The sequence below is a fragment of the Canis lupus genome, chromosome 22 (genome assembly GCF_003254725.2).
Source record: "Canis lupus dingo isolate Sandy chromosome 22, ASM325472v2, whole genome shotgun sequence".
Lineage (NCBI taxonomy): Eukaryota > Metazoa > Chordata > Mammalia > Carnivora > Canidae > Canis > Canis lupus.
The window spans coordinates 14,324,032-14,337,504 of NC_064264.1; the positions used below are offsets into that span (position 1 = coordinate 14,324,032).

The window sequence follows — 13,473 nt, forward strand, 5'->3', positions numbered from 1 at the left end:
CCTAGACATTATCTCTGCTTCCTTCATTTTAATTTATTTCTTTCCTCTTCTTTTTGTTTGCTTTGGTACATGTCTTTCCTATAGGGACTTTTTTTTCCAACTTTGAAAAAAAATTTTCATATTTTTTCCAATTTCTCAGAATCAGCCTTTCTTGGTCAGCACTGGGGCACATTCACTAGTGGGCCCCCCAGTGGAATGTTTCATTGGGGGACAACCCTTATCCCCACCTCCACAGTACTAATGTCTACATCACTTACCATATACAAATATATTCATCCCCGTTCCACAGGTTATACATTTGTGACAGGAAGTGTTCTACAAGCTAAGGGGTTAAAAGAAGTGGAGGTGTCCTTACTCAATCATCTTGGTCTTATGTATTCCCTGGTCCAGAGCCTCCCCAGGTCACTTTCTCTAAATATTCTTAAGACGATGAATGCTTGCTTCATCTTTTACCTTTCCAGGACTGACAGATTATATTGACTTTAAAGATGAGAAAGAGAATGATCCAGGGCTCCTAAAAAGATAGTTAAAACATTTTTCTGTTTTCAGTTCCGCTTTTCAATCCCACCTTCAGAAGGAAATATTGCTTTGAATTTGTAAGTCGATTTGGTGACAGGGCAAAGGTTACAGTATCTATAATTCTCTACAGCTTTCTCTGGCTTTTCATTTTTTTCTTAAACATTACTTCTTTAGTAAGTACTATTTACTTTTCATAATTTTATTGATAGCTCTTATCCACTGTTGTCTGCCTTCCTATTGGCTTATAGGCATTCTTCAACTGCTTATTAAAGCAATAGTCAAAATCAGCCAGTTAAAAATGTTTGTGAGCACCACCATCACCATCATTACAATCACTGATGTCAGTATCAGTTTCCTGTATGTCTGACACTTTCCTACCCTCTTTCTTATCCATTTATAGTTATTTTTCATTTAAAGCTAGAACAGTATCTATTAAGTCATTACCATTAGCAACCAAAATATTTGCAAAACAATACCTGATAAGGAGCTAATATACAAAATATATAAGGAACTCAGAAAACTCAGTAGCAAACAGACAAAAACAAACAAAAAACCCAACTAAAAAGTAGACAAAGAAAAAAAATAAAAATAAATTTAAATTTAAATTAAAAAAATTAAAAAGTAGACAAAGAACCTGAATAGAAATTTTTCCAAAGAAGACAGGTATATGAAAATGTACGAAAGACAGGTATATGAAAAAACATCACCTATCATCAGGGAAATGCAAATCAAAGTCAAAACCACAATGAGATATCACCTCACCCTTATTAGAATGGCTGTTATTTTAAAAGACAAGAGATAAAAAGTGCTGGAGAGGGTGTGCAGAAAAGTGAATACTTGTACATTGTTGGTAGGAACGTAAATTGGTATAGTGATAATATAAAACAATACAGAGATTCCTCAAAAAATTGACAACAGAATTACTATATGATCCAGCAATCCCATTTCTGGGTAAACATCTAAAAGAAATAAAATCAGTATCTCCAAGAGGTAACTGCGCTTCCATGTGAATTGCAGCATTACCAAGATATGGAAATGGAATATTATTCAGCCAGAAAAAGGAAATCCTGCCATTTGTGACAACATGAAGAATCTAGAGTATATTATGTATTGTGAAATAAGCCAGACACAGAAAGCCAATACTGTATGATCTCACTTATATGTAAAATCAGAAAACTGAACTCATAGAAGCAGATAATAGAATGGTATTTGACAAGGATTGGATGTGGGGGAAATGGGGAGAAATTGGTCAAAGGATCCAAACTTTCAGTTATGAGATGAATATATTCTGAAGATCTACTGTACAGCATGATGATTACAGATAATTATACTGTATACAGATAATTATACTGTATTGTATACTTGAAATTTGCTAAAGGAGTAGATCTTAAGTGTTCTCACCATACAAACATACAAATAAGTAACTATGTGAGGTGATGGATATGTTAGTTTGTTTTGTTATGGAAATCATTTCAAAATGTACACATATATCAAATCATCATGATGTGCATCTTAAATATATAAAGTGTATTTGTCAATAATACCTCAATAAAACTGGAAAAAAATTTTAAACAGATGAAAATATTTTGAATGGTAGAGTCAATACTTAAACACAAGCTCTCTAACAACAGTGCCGATTCTTTACCACTATGCTATCACTGACACCTGAAAGTGTTATTAATTAAACACCAATAAGATTTTTGATACACCAGGGTCAATATTAGGTCTGTTTTACCTCATAATTGTATCTTACATGTGATTTCTAAGTAAGTTTTTTTATTAAGCCCCCTCCCTCAACCCCCCCCCAAAAGTTATCCCAAGTTACTAGGATTAATCAAATAATCTAACCTTAAAAATGAAAGGCTATATATTCATATTTTAGAGCCATTGCAGTATGGAAGCAGTAATTGCCACAAAGTTTCCAGTTAGCAGAATGCCTAAATATGTGTTTAGCGGATACTAAACAGGGCTGATTACATACTATTATCACTATATTATAATATGTTACATATTGCTATTTTATATATAATATCTTTGTATGGTGAGCAACTTGCTCCAATTCGCCTCTGTCTTTCCCAGTTTTAGCACCGAGTTCCCCATCCTGGAAAACCCGTCAGCCCCAGGCAAACCACAGTGCTCAGTTACCCTGTGTTTTTATTCTATATTCCAATTATTTAATAACATAGAAGCTATCACGGAAGTAATGCAATTCCATGTAGAGATTCAAAAAAAAAAACACACACTTTAAAGTTGAAAACCTAGAAATGGACACACAACAATATGGTCCATTGAACTTTGACAAAGCAGGGAAAAATATCCAATGGAAAAATGACAGTCTCTTCAACAAATGGTGCTGAAGAGGATACATTACACATTATATATAATGGTATATTACTCAGCCACCCAAAAGAATGAGATCTTGCTATTTGCAACAACATGGATGAAACTAGGGCATATTATGTTAAGTGAAATAAGTCAGAGAAAGACCAATACCGTATGATTTCACTTATATGTGGGATTTCAGAAACATAACAGAAGAACATGGAGGAAGGGAGAGAGAGAGAGAGAGAGAGAGAGAGAGAGAGAGAGAAGGAAGCAAATCACAAGAGACTCTAACTATACAGAACAAACCGAGGGTTGATGGAGAGGAGGTGGGTAGGGGTTGGGCTAAATGGGTGATGGGTATTAAGGAGGGCACTTGTGTTGAGCACTAGGTGTTATATGTAAGTGATGAATCACTACATTCTACTCCTGCGACTATATGTTAACTGACTAGAATTTAAATAAAATTTTGAAAAAAATAAAAAAGTTGAAAACACATACTGGTTATGAGATTGATTTTCACAGTGCTTTTGTTTTCCTTCATTCCTGTCATAGTATTGAGGGTTATCAAAAGTAGTTAAATTTAGGGTTTCACAGCAAGAGTAGATATTCAATTTGGAAAATAAAATAGATGTCTTTTAGGAGAGAAATCATTTCAGGGTGGAAATGTGCAATGTCACAGTGCAGGATGGGGAAAGCAAGGAGGACACAGAATAGATGCTGGTACAACATGAAGAGGACAGTAGGGAGGAAACTCCAGGAAGGGGATTATGTAGAAAAGTAGAATAGTAGTCTCTGCTAATGTCACCCTTGAATGCTTACTTGAGGGTTCAGATTTTCTCAGATATAAGAGAGAAGGCAAGTTTATAAGATGATGAAATAGTCTTTTACGAAGAACAAGCTACCCTAGTGTATATGGATGTCCTAAAGAGTTAAGAGAAACATCTAGAAAACTATTATACTGAAATTTGGTTTCTCTAGGCCTGGCTTGTTTTAAGGAAAGAGAGGAGGAATCAGCCATCTCGGAGATTCAAAAGGTTTGTCAGAGGAGGAGAAACTTCTTACCTCCATGTCTTCCCATGTGATAAGTATTTTTCTCATGGCGACACTTCCTGAGCAAAGGGCAGTGCCCATATAATCAGGAAATACATGGCACAACGCAAAATTTCATAAATAATAGCAGGAAAAATAGTGCTGACTATATACTGTGTTTCAAAAAAAAAAAAAAAAAAAAAAAAAAAAAAACCTGAACCTGGTTAAGTATGTTCTAAAGCTCTTGGTCTCACTTCATTGTTTATATAGTTCCATTCTACTTTGCTCTTGTAACCCTTGAGTGTTTCCTCTGTGAACAATGACTGTTCTCGGTTTTAAATATTCATGCAAGGAGCTGGACTGAGTAATATGAAATAGCCAAGTGACAGTAAGAAGAGGCACATAGGATAGATGATGCTCAGAGTTCAAAGCTTTCTGTTTTCATGTGTTTCACTGTGCATCCATTCATGAGGAGCTGTGGTTCAACACTACAGATAAAATATCATTAGAACAAATATTTTCCTCATTGAGTTCCAGGACTTTTTTCACTGATTAAATAAGCATGGTAAGTCTTATTTTTAGCTATACATTTTTCTAGATCTGAGGACAGGGTCTATCTTACTAACCATTAACTCAGTATTATCAAATTCCATTACAATAAAAGCAAGAAATATATGGCTCTGCACATTCGCTTGTTTGTTTGTTTGTTTTTTTCCTAGACACATTTGTTCATTATTTTTTCCTTTCCTTTCTTGTTGGAATTTGATGGTATATTTTGCCCACTATTCTGTGACTATATTTCTTCTTGCCACTTTTCCTTGTTTAGGCATAATTTTATATTATTCTACAGACTGCATCATTTATTATTTTTTTTAAGATTGTATTTATTTATTTGACAGCGAGAGAGCAAGAGAACACAAGCAGGAGGAGTGGCAGAGAGAGGGGGAGAAGTAGGCTCTCACTGAGCCAAAAGCTGGACCCTGGGATGGACCTGAGCCAAAAGCAGATGCCCAACCCACTGAGCCACCCAGGCACCCCAGACTGCATCATTTAATTCACAAATTATTTTTTGCAAAAAAAAAAAAAAAAAAAGTTTAAAATGCCACAAAAAAGAAAACCAAAACAACTAGCATTGTGCTTCAATGGAAAGCCTGGTGTTGTGTCTCATTCTATTCACAGTAGTTAACAGGTGTGAATTGCTTCTTCACTAGCATAAATTTCCTGCTGTGCAGCCCTTTGTTCACTTCATGCTGCTTTCCTGCTCTATTATGACTGCAAAAATACCTGATTCTACCTTAATGTAATTTTAAATGTTTTACTGCTTTGAATAATGTTTATTTGGAAGACCCTTCCTGAAAGTGAATACAGTAAAGCAAGCATCACATATGTGTACAAGTCCAGAAAGACTGCATGTACACACAAAAATATATAAATCATATATAAATATATATACATATATTTGAATGTGTTTGCATGCAACACTGCTTTAGACTATAGAATCATATATATATGATATATATATATATTTATATTTATATATATATAGGGATGTTTTGTCTATAGAATCACACATATATATATTTGTGTGGTGTGTGTGTGTGTGTATGCATTCATTAGTAAGAAAGTTTGGTTCAATACTGCAGATATAATATACTTCTCATTATCTCTCTGTCTTATTTTAGAGTTTCATCTTAGAGATTTATCTAAACTGGAAGGAAATTACTTCTGGAAATTTGTAGATACTTAGTGCCAGTAGCAGAGATATGAATTGATAAATATAACTTACTAATAAGTTTATTATGAAATTCATATCAGGAGTACTACCATTGCTGCATGAATTATTCAGAATATGCTCAGGATCTGGTGATCTTTCTGGGTCACTTTCTGGTTCCCACCTAGACCATGGAATTTAACTGGGGTGCCCTGTTCAGGAAAGGTCTGTGCTTAAAAAGGCTACCTCCCTATCACCATAGTAAACCTACCAGAGGGTGTTACTGTTAAAGAAAAATTTCTGACACATGTTCAAATGTTAAGGAAGACTGAAGTCAGGACTACTGTGATAGGTGTCAAGTCTATCACAACAAGAGAGAAATTGAGCTCAACTTTGAATACAAAAAGGAAAAATAAGGATGTATAGCCAATAAGTCAATGGATAGAAAATTACTGAGAGGAGACAAGGTTAGGGAGATTCTTGCTAAATTGACCTAATGGGATTCTTGCTCAAGGCAGACCAGAGTGACTAGAGATCAACAGGATAATAAGGAGGAGGGTAAGGAATTTTTCAGGTATCTATCAGGAGTGGGAGTATTCTCTCCAAACTGATTTAGTAGGATTCTTGCTAAATCTAGACTCTGCAAGGACAGACACTGGTACCCAAGGATGAAGCCTAGTTGAGAGGAGGGCTCAGGGCGGACTGACTAAAGGAGAGAGAGAGAATCTTTGTCTTAACCTAGTGGTATAATAGAAAAGACATTTTTTTCACCCACGGCAGGGATTATGGGAACGAGAGGCAACAAATGATGATCTATGTTGATCACGGGTGGCAGAGGCCATGTTAGCAGCCGTCCTACCCAGGGTGCGAGTGACAGTGCTAGACACAGCTACAGTGACAGCCCATGTGAAGTTTGGAAAAGAGCTCAGCAGACAGGGTAGCTCCAGAGTGGCCGTGCAACCCAGGCAGAGAAAGGATCAAGAGGAAGCCTGGAGTAGACAATGGGAGTCGGCAGCATAAGTGACTAAGAGGGATGAAATAAAGTGGATGAGCCATAATACACATAGACATTCCAGGTAGAAAAGGAACCTTTCAGGGATGCCTGGGTGGCTCAGCAGTTGAGCATCTGAGCATCACACTCAGGGCATGATTGTGGGGTCTGGTATCGAGTCCCAGGATCCTTGAGGGAAGTCTTCTTCTCCCTCTACCTGTGTCTCTGCCTCTCTGTGTCTCTCATGAATAAATAAATAAAATCTTAAAAAAAAAAAAAGAAAAGAAACCTTACATGTGAATCTGAGATACTATCTTGAGGGGGCTTATGAGAAAGTGATATTTTATTAAATTGACTTCATTTGTACCCATGGGCTGGTGAGGCCTGGAGACTCTCAGCAACTGAAATAATAATTCAAAATAAATACAAGTCATAAATGCATGCATAATAAAAAATGTGAATAAAATAAAAAAAAAATAAGCTCATTTCTTATGTACCTTGTCAACTTGTCCTATCAGAATGTGGACTGTGAATGATAAAGTAATGAAGACGTCGGAGACAACAGCAAATACAAGTGAGGTAATTAAATATTACACAGAACACAAAGACAAGTAATTGGAATGCAAGGTGTTTTCTCTTCAAATAAGCTGTATGGCATTTCTACCTGCAGTTCCAGGGTCCAACTGATCAGCAGAGCATATTACAGTGCATACAACTTTGCATTCATTCACTCTTCCCTTGATGAGGTTTTCTTTGTGTAACCAGAAGAGTGCACAGTCCCATCCAGCCGCTGGAAATCCCTGAGTCAATATCTAGGTGACCTTTGGAGGATGAATGGCTGAGAACAGATTTCAAATATTGGCACAAGGAATCCCACTCTTAGAAGTAAGTCAAGTTGTTGCTAAACCAGAGCATGAAAGAATGGTAGACGTGACACAATCGTGGCCCCAGAGAATAAGAAATAAGAGTCAGGCTGGTGGTGGGACCTCTTGCGAGAGCCCTCCTCTGCTCCGGGTCCCACCGCTGTGGCCACTGCTGCTGCCCTAACTCAGCATTGCAAGTCATCGCTCAGACCCTCTTTGCTCAGCTTGTTCTGACATGCTTCCAACAATCAGTGTGCAAGTTCTTACTGAGTGCTTTTCCAGTGGCTGGGATCAACTTAGTCTCAGAGGAATGCAAAGGAAGTAAAAGGCTCCGTTCCTGCATCTGGGAACATTCGGTCAAGTTATGGGCAGGCGATTAATATGCATAATTAATAAGCAAACTACGAAAGATGTTTAACAGAAAAGCACTAATGCACTGAACGTAGAACTTGTCAGTTCATGTCATAGATTACACAGGTTATACAATTACTTGCAAATTTGGTTCTGCTATCCCTGTGTGATTGGGGCAATTCTTATTGTACCTTGATTCTCAGTGACCTGAGCAGTTAAACAAGGGGATTTGATTTTTTTGTTCCTCGAGCTTCCTTCCTCTCAAGGGTTATAGTTTATGAAATCCTTTCCAGTGCCTCACAAGAAAATTAGCCGTTTTATTTAATTATATTGAATTTTAAGTTTTGCTCAGGTTATGAACCACGTGTAAAGATTAATATTTGAAAAAAATACAACTTTAAAACAAATTGGAGATCTTAGATTCTCTTAATTTCACAACTCGATTAGCATTTTATAAGCCAAGAGGAATTTCTTCAGTAAGAAAATTTAACTTTGATCAAGTATTTTCAAATCATAATCATACATAGGTATGATTTTTTCCCATTCTATATGTTTATATACAGATATATATGCCATATATACATATACTTAGGTCTATGTACATGTATACATCTATATGCTATATGTACATGTGTACATTTGTTTATGTAATGCCATTAGTAGTTAAGAAAACACACTAAAAAATTTTTGTGATTTTTACATCAAATTCATTGACATTATTTCTTAAGTTATTAATTCTTATTTGCATTTCTTTCCATCTTTATTCAGGGCATTAGATAAGACCACATTGTTGAATATTAACATAGCGTAACTGTGAAGCTGCCAATATAGCATTTTTAAGCAAGTTAAACAATATCCTTGAACAAATATTTGAACAAGTTTGTCATCTGCTCACACTTAACTAAATAATTTATGAGATTTGGTAGGGTCTGCATGCAGATGGGAATGCCATGGACATATTTTAAAACATGATATTGTTATGTTCATGAAGTCTGGAAAGCTTGAATTCAGTAAGTGGGGTATGTCATTTCATGGAAGAGAAAAGCCGTGTTGGCAGCATGGAGAACTTGCAGACACTAGTCAATGCAACTTGGTAATTGGATTTTGCTATTCTTAAGATTCTCTTTGGAATGAAGCATTTTCTCTACTCATGATTTGAAATCCTGTTTTATATTTTGCATTCCTTAAAATCATGTTGTATAAACATACTCAGAAGTTACAAATCAATAGTACATAATCATTTACTCTAAATTTTCACTAAACTTAACTCTCAAATAATTCATATTTACAGTCTCAACCAAAATTTTAACCGTTTAATTGCAGTAAATGGAACATATCTGTTTCTTTTTTTATCTAATTCATAAATATCTTGATAAATTTGGTGGTTGCATGTGCAGATAAATAAATGGTTCTCATTATCCAGGCTGTGGATTGAGCTTAAGTCAAAAAATTAGAGCTTCTTAAATGACTCTGAAGGACTCAATAAAAAGTACACACATAAAAAAAACTGACCTCATTACACATATAATGTGTTCAATTATTCTAACACTTATGTTTTTCTCTAACAAATTGAACTGATGCACCCAAACAGAATTTTAAGGTTATAACTTTAGTTATTAGTTGCTTGCTACAAGAGCTTGGATGTTGTCATCAAATTGCTTAGTCTTCAATTCCTGTTGTCACTACTTATTTGATCTACAACCTTGAATAATTTATTTAATTTTTCTTGGCCTCAATGATCTCATCTGTGGTATGGGAATATTAATAGCATCAAACTGATAAGCCTTGCATAAGGGTGAAATCGTTTAGTATATTTAAAATACTTAGTGCTTGATATATATGAAATAATAATTATTTTTATTATTAGTAACAATAACTATGGATATTATTGTTCACAATTCAGGATCAAAGGGGATCACAGATGCTGAAAGTAGAAAATTTATTCTCCTATTAATACTCAGAGCTTCTAATGATAAGAAAACAAAAATGTGGGAAATACTCTCTTTAACACTTGTTTGCAATGGAATAGCTAAGGATTGACACCTGCTTTCAAGAATTATTATAAGGTTTCACTAATAAAAACAATGTAATATTGGTATAAGGACAGATACAAATTGGCTGAGAAAACAGGAATTGATATTCACAAAAGAAAATATACAAATGGCCAACATGCTCATGAAGACAATCAACATCATTAGTCATCCAGAATTGCCAGTAAAAATAACAAGATACTACTCCACACCCGTTAGAATGGCTACAATAAATAAAGAAAAAATGACATTTTTTTCCTGACAATATTAACAAACCCAAATATTGGTAAGGATGTGGAGCAATTGGTGGTATTATAAAATGAAACCATCACTTTTGAAAACAATTCAGCCATTTCTTATGTTTTAAAATAAATATCAACATATGCTTACAGTATAGCTCTGCAATTTCATTCCTAAGTAATTGTACAAAAACAGAAAAATGCAGGTCTATACCAGGAGTTAAAAACTGGAAACAAAATAATGTTCATCAACAAGTTTATTGATAAACCTATTTTATGATATTAGTTCAAGGAAATAATATCACCAAGACCAAAGAGTGGCTGATGAATCCCTGAAACATGCTGAGTGAAGAAAAGCCAGATCACAAGATAAATATGTGATTTTACAGACTGAAGTTCTACAACAGGCAAAACAAATCTATGGTTATGACAGAAATCATTATCAGTGGTTGCCTGGATCATGGGTAAGAGAGGGTGTGTGGATTGCCTATAAGGGACTATGAGATAATTTTTTTTGTTTTGTTTTGTTTTTTTTTTTGTTTTTTTTTAAATTTTTATTTATTTATGATAGTCACAGAGAGAGAGAGAGAGAGAGGCAGAGACACAGGCAGAGGGAGAAGCAGGCTCCATGCACCGGGAGCCCGACGTGGGACTCGATCCCGGGTCTCCAGGATCGCGCCCTGGGCCAAAGGCAGGTGCCAAACCGCTGCACCACCCAGGGATCCCTATGAGATAATTTTTTAAAAGATTTTATTTATTCATGAGAGACACAGAGAGAATAGAGGCGGACATAGGTCAAGGGAGAAGCAGGCTCCACACAGGGAGCCTGATGTGGGATTTGATCCCTAGACCCCAGGATCATAACCTGAGCCAAAGGCAGACGCTCAACCACTAAGCCACCCAGGTGGCCCTATGAGGGAATTTTCTATAGAAATATCTCATATTGTGGTTAGGGTAGCAATAATTTTTACATTTTTATAAATAGACACCAAACTGTACAATTAAATGTTTACAGTTTAGTAGATATAAATTTAATCACAATAAAATTAATTCCTAAAAAGTCAACGTTTCCTTTGTATTCTAGGGTTGATATTGGATTAAAAAAAATTAACAATTCACATTAATTTCCCAACCTAGCAAAAATAAGAATCAGGGCAGTTTCTTTGACAGTTCTTCTGGAAACATTGCTGCCATAACCCCATTCTGGGTCTGAGACAGGGTGTACATTTGGTAGATTAACGGGATAGTCATGTAGAAAGTAGAGACTGAATCAGCCATGAGAGGTATGGAAAATAAATTGACAGTCCTTGTTAAATATTTTTTCACTACCAATAAAAATGCTGATATAATAAATGGAAAATATTAAGTGAAAAGAAGAAAGTTATAATAGTCTTGAATTTGAATCATAAATAGTCAATACCAATTAAAATGGGTTTTTAGATGTTGTAATATGCATCCATACTTTAGATGGAAAAATACTCAAAGTAAATCTCCCAAAATGACCCTTTTTTTATGTTATAAACAAATATAGTAGTTGATCTAATTATATAAACAAAGAAATAATTCTTCTCTTAATGTTAAGGATCCAAAATTCAAGTACTCCATAACAAAGGTAAGCATGTCCAGTTTGAAGTAGGTGACATTCTAGAGAAGGCAAAACTACAGAGATAGTGAAAAGATCAATAGTTGTCAGGAATTGAGGTAAGGAGGGAGGAATGAATAAGCAGAGCACACAGGATTTTAGGGCAGTGAAAATACCCTGCGTGATAATTTAATGGTAGTTAGATATCATTATACATCTGCCCCAAATCATAAAGTATATGGCATCAACAGTGAACCCTAATGTGAACAATGGACTCTGGGTGATTACGATGTGTCCATGTAGGTCCATCAGCTGGAGCAAGTGTCATACTCCGGTAGGGGATGCTGACGGTGGGAAGGCTATGCATGTGTGGAGTCAGGGTATGTAGGAAATCTCTGAATCTTCACAATTTTACTGTGAACCTAAAACTGCACTAAAAAATAATATTTAAAATAAAAAATAAATTATGAGCATTTAGAAAATATAATACATTATAATGACATTATTTTTCATCAGTGATACTTAAGGTATTGTATATTAGTGAACTACAAATACAATGGAAAAGGACATATTTTAGTGTCTCTCCATGTATTTTCTATAAGATCCTTCAGAAGCTAGTGATCTAAACAGCTCTTACACCACATGCTGGTTCAGCTGGGAATGTTAATCATATTTCTATTCCTCTGGATTGGAGAACACAAAGGCCACAAAATTTCCGCTATAAAGATGATTTATTAAATGTTGAATATTCTCCTTTTCTTTACTGTGCATTTGTTTGAGAAAACAACCATTGCAGGGGAAGAGAAACCATGTGACAACTAGTAATTTGCAAACAAACACACAAACAAACAAAAGGATTTGCTTCACTGATCCATGGCATTAGCAGAGTCTTAGGGGCTCATAACGAGCATATCGGCGGACAGCACAGACCTTCATCTCCAGGCTATGCACACACAGCCCACACTCTCATTCTCTCACACATAATACTCTCACAAACCATATGAATGCATCACAGAAGCAATGTCCATGCAACACACATATGCGCAACACCCCCACCCTCACAAACATGCATACAGTGCACCAGCATCATCCACACATTTATGGCTAGTAGCAGGTATTTAAGAGTTATTACCTTAAGAAATGAATTAATTAAAGAGAAAAATGAAGACGCAAAGAAAGCTAAAGAGAGTGATAGATACTGCAACTTTGGCCCTGCCCCTCACAAAGTTACGGCCTTTCTAGATTGAAACACATTGTGAGACTGAATAACTGGCAAATTCCTTTTCTAAAGAAAATAAGTACACATATAATCATGTCCCTTATTGTATCCCAAGGCTCATCATAATATGGGGGACACAATAAATTCAAGAAATATTTGTTACATGAATAAATTAACGAGTAAGTATACTGATTGGATGAAATAATGAAAAATTATGGATCATTTTGTGGACTGAGAAAAAGTGTTGCATGCATGTATATACTCTCGGTGGTAATCTGCACATGGAGTGTCGTGCCAAATCTTCCTCTTTAATAGCTGGTTTTCACCCAATTAATTAAAAATGTTTTGATTATTTTTATTCTTTTATAATATCTCACAAAAATGCTACTTATTTCCTCTGCCTGTACCCTAGTTAAAAGCCTCTTATTTCATACCTTGAAAAGATTGTTTAGAAGATTTCCCGTCTCTAGGTTCTCTCAATTCTAAACACATCAACCTGCATAGAAATGTCAGGCTAGTCTTTTTAAGGCAAGGATTTGGGCAATTTACTTCTGTGCTCAAACATCAATTTCCCAACCCCTGTATCAACAGAATAATTTTCAGACTCCTTATTG

General features: G+C 35.4%; 1 long non-coding RNA gene across 2 annotated transcripts in view; it reads right to left on the reverse strand.

Moving 5' to 3' along the window:
- Positions 1 to 13,473, reverse strand: part of LOC112678796 (uncharacterized) — a 246,025-nt gene that overhangs the window by 175,012 nt on the left and 57,540 nt on the right. The window lies entirely within an intron of this gene.